The sequence below is a fragment of the Ursus americanus genome, chromosome 10 (genome assembly GCF_024610735.1).
Source record: "Ursus americanus isolate L20-20 chromosome 10, mUrsAme1.1.p, whole genome shotgun sequence".
Taxonomy (NCBI): domain Eukaryota; kingdom Metazoa; phylum Chordata; class Mammalia; order Carnivora; family Ursidae; genus Ursus; species Ursus americanus.
In genome coordinates, this window is record NC_142136.1 from 7,838,704 (window position 1) to 7,843,298 (window position 4,595).

Here is a 4,595-nt window from a genome sequence, read left to right on the forward strand (position 1 = left end):
AATTTTAGTAAGAATATAAAACAAAACAAAATAGAAAACTAGATTCTACATCCAAAGTAGAATCTTTCATCACTGTCATTTCATGAAAGCAAAGATTTTTCAATACCTAAATCCAAAAAGGAATCATCTCAACCCTTAATTTAAAGTCCTGGATAATGAATAAATTTGGCCTTGGGAAATTTTTACTGAGTTGATCTTTTTTTTTTTTTTCTTCTTCATCTTCATTTTGACATGAACCAATAAAATCTCATTATGGAAAGACACTGGTTTGTTGACCAGCACTTAGCAAGAGTTAAATTAGATTTGGTTCCAAAACAAACCAAATGCACGAAGGATAGGGAGCAGCCCCGTGCCAAGTACTTAGATGTGGTTGAGAAGACTCATACTGGAAGGTCTGAGACTTAATAATAATGTATTTGCTCCCTACTGAGGACTCTTACATCTGCTGGGGGAAAAGCTGCCTCTCAGCTCTTGCTTGAGATGTTAAAGCGGAACTTCACCGGACACAGGTGAATGCAAATTCAAATTGGATTAGCTGGCAACAGATCAGAATCAAGACAAGTGAAATTGTCATCAGATCCTGAAGACATAATCTGACTTTTCTTTGTGTGTAAAATCAAGGTTTTCTCTTTTCATTGCTAATCAGAATAATATGCTGAAGGAGTGGCACTATATTATTTATAGGGAGTTGACTGTTTTCATCAATATCAATTAAATAAGCTCAGTCTTAAATATGGGTTGCCCATGAAAAGGAGAGGACAGTAAGCGATAAGTGGTGTAGGTGGTATTCAGACTGATCCAGGACTCAGCTGTCAAAATGGCCTGTGGGCCAAGAAATCAAGAGAATTCTCTTGCCATATTCTTGTGCTATCCATTGCCCTGTACATTAGTCTTCTGGGATTCCTAATTTTTGTGTACGAATCCTTTATTTTTATGTGTTTCAGAAACCTCAGTTCTGTAGACGTGTTCTGAATCTGTTTTCCAGTTCATTAATCTTAGCTTTATGTTTGATTCTCCATTTAATTTGTTCCCTTGGTTTCATCCCCGTCTGTGGCTTTTGTTAATTATAACAGTGAATACCATACACTTGCATAGAATTTGTGTACCAGGCACACATAAAAAGTAGAATCTCATTTCTACTCACTAGCATTACAGAGCCTTTTGTGGGAAGGCCAAAACCGGGGTTCAAGATCCAGAATGTTAGGGTCGGATAGAAAGGACATCTTGACTCTGTGCTGATGAGTTTGGCTTTTGTCCAGTAATGAGCCAACAGGGGAGGGTTATGATAAAGTTAATTTAAAACAGCAACCTTGGTGACAAGGTTGGTGATAAATTAGAAAGAATTAAGGCATGAGTAACATTAGAAAAATAGTACTAGGTTTTAGGTGAGGGATTCTGAGAGGCTGAGACGGAAAAAAATTCCTTGGAGATAGAGAGGAAGCAGCGGATTAAAGACCTATTTTGAGGTAGAATTGACTTACTATGGTAAGTAATGCAGGTAGCAAGGGACAAATTAATGGATCAACTCAGTGACAGGTGGGGTTTCCATTCTGGAGATAGCTAATCAGAGAAGATGTGGGAGAAACTAGAAGAAGCAAAATTAGGAGGAAAATATCATGTCCTGGACAATATGTCTGTAGGACATACAAGCTGTTCTGAAGAGTTACCTTTTTAAAATGAGCACCATACTTCTCAGAAAAAACAATGGTAATCTTTCCATTGTTCTCTCAGAGTGAAGCCCCACTGTTCAATATGTCCTAACAGAGCCTCTAAAACAAGACTCCATCTTCATCTCTGAATCAACACTCACCCCGGCACAGTCACTCACATTCTTTCTGAAAGAGAGAAGATTTTTCTCTTTCCCCTGAACATCCTCCCTTAAGATCACATGCAAAAATTACTTTTACTTGCCCTCAATGTGTTTGTAAATATTTTTCGCATAATGGACTTCATTGAATTCAATGTTTACATACTTGTTTCCCTCAATACAGGACAGACACTGTATTATATTTGGTTTTCTAGCTCAACAGCCAATGTAGCTAGGGCAGATTAATGCTTGTTGAATGAATGGATGAATGAATGAATGAATGAATGGTCGAATAGTCAATGTCCATTACAGAGTTGTAATTATAAATCAGGGGTCCCAAATATAGGGTGTTCATCAAGAGAGATATTTGGGTGGCACTCAGATAGATAGAAGATCATTTCAGTGGGAAAGGGTTGGTTAAGGGTTTCAAATGTTGATGAGAGGTCTAGAGGATGAAGACTGAGAAGAGGCTGAGTTTGTAATGAAAGAAGCAAGTACAGACAGAAATTTGTTGGAGGACAGTAACTAGCATGAGCAAGCACCAGGCCATTCCACAGCACGAATACGATGATTTTTCTATCATCTGTCTATCTGTTTATCTACCTATCTATCTATCTACCATCTATCTATTTAGGTAGTTAGTTTAGTGCTCTTTGTTCTTTTCATGAAGCAACTATAGAATATAGATATGGGTAGAGCTAATTAAAATAACTAAAACTATCTACTGAGAATGAATATTCTTTTACAGCTAAGGTTCAAACAAAGAAAACTGACCTAATATTAAACAGCCTGGACATCCGTGATGTCACACTAGACAGACTACTTCCTAAAATAAAAATATAGCTATAAGTATAAGCATAAGTTCAGTTTAATTAGTGTGCTCATAAAAGATATTAACATATCTCTCCCCTTCTCAAATTTTATACTAAACTTTCACATAGAACGTATTAGAACTACTTGAATATGGATTTCTTTTGCTCTAAAAAAAAAAAGTAAGAAGCTTTGAAATATTTCAGTCAAACATCCAGGACACATGCTTTGCAAAGTACTAAATCAATTCATGTATTTTGATGGTTTAAATTTTGAACTCATTGACCAATCTATGTAATAAGACTAATTTTTTATTTAATGATATTCCTTTACTTAAAACCAAAACTAACACATATCCTCATGAGGTCTAAGATGAAATAAATCTAGATAAGGAATAACTACATTTTTAAAGCCTATATAAGCTAATTATGAAATTAGTGAAGTGTTACATTTAATGCATTGGGTTAATTGACCTATTTAATTGTATTTCTCTTTAAATATTATATTGATTGTAAAAGAATACCATAATCCCATGATTAAACGGAGATTCACCAAATTATAAAATCTCTTTTCTTGTAATTAATTCTATTCATAATATAAAATATCAATTTGCTAATCATAATTATGATATAGCACGTAACAGTTGAGTATTTTAATAAAATAGATGACCTGCTACTCACTGCAACAAAAAAAAAAAAACTTCAAGAGCTTCCAAAATAGGTCAAATCATAATGGTGATGTTGAACTTTTCAACTGAAAATAATAAGGTTTTATTTCCAGTGTTCACTGACCTAGCCTGAAATTTAATGTAATTCAGGAATCGTTTAGCTACATTTGGACTTATTTAGCAGCAATTGTTCATTCCGTGTCCTAATAAAACGGTTACCGTCTCCGAAATTGTTGCTGACATCCGCATTGGCAACTCTGTCACGATTCAAGAATCTGAAGCGGCCATGGCAAAAAAATGGTTACTGTTACTTTCTCCAAAACAGGAATTGACTATTAAATCATTTTGGCTTCGGTGTCAATGCATATAAATACAAAAGCCCTAGTGTTCCTATTACTATTGTTTTTCAAATTACAGAATCATGGTAGCATGGAGTGTGGTCGCACTATACTTTCTGGTTTAATAACCACCACAATATTAAGAAAAAGAAAAAAAAATAACTTTTCTTAGCCTAATTTCCATTTGACCACAGGATTGAAGAAAAAGCATGCCCTAGATCAAATACCATGTATCCTGTATGTCAGGACGTGTTAGATGCAGTTCAGACTAGAAGGGGTAGCAATACGATAATCGTTTTCCACAATTAGTTTTAAATATTTTATTTCCCACAATAGTTACTGTAGCAAACAATGCACCAGATAGTGCATTCAGAGCTTGCATTCAGAGGTGTGAGGGCAGCCCGCCACCTCACGTCAGCCTCCATTACAAGGCAGGAGGCAACGTGACGCGACACAGGATGACAGACGCTGCCAGACTCAATATGGCGCCCGGAAGTCGATGCAGACGATGGAGTGTGGCCCATGTGCTCTCACATCTTAGCGAAGAAATACTGGAGAAAAGTTCAGTTATTTTGTTTTCGTTGTTTCTACCAACCTAATTTTTGAAAGCAACAAAATGTGCTCAATTTATTTTTCTCAAAATTCTCAAAGCAGAATCGACATGGTTAAGTAAAACTAGCCATCTTCATTTCAGCTGTCATTCCTTCCCAGATAATATTTCATAGGTGGAAGATAAAATTATTCAAAGTATGGTGATTATGATTTAATCATAATCATAGTTTTCTTTTCTGAACATATTTTCAGTTGAACACATTTCCTCAACCCAAACCTATAAAATGGCAATAAACAACACACCCTCAATATTTAGGCATATGATATGTTGATAGTTTTGCTACTGCTGATGTACAAGACTTTGTAGTGTTCTGATTTGGGATTACATATGTAGTTTTCTTCAACAAATAGGATGTAATCT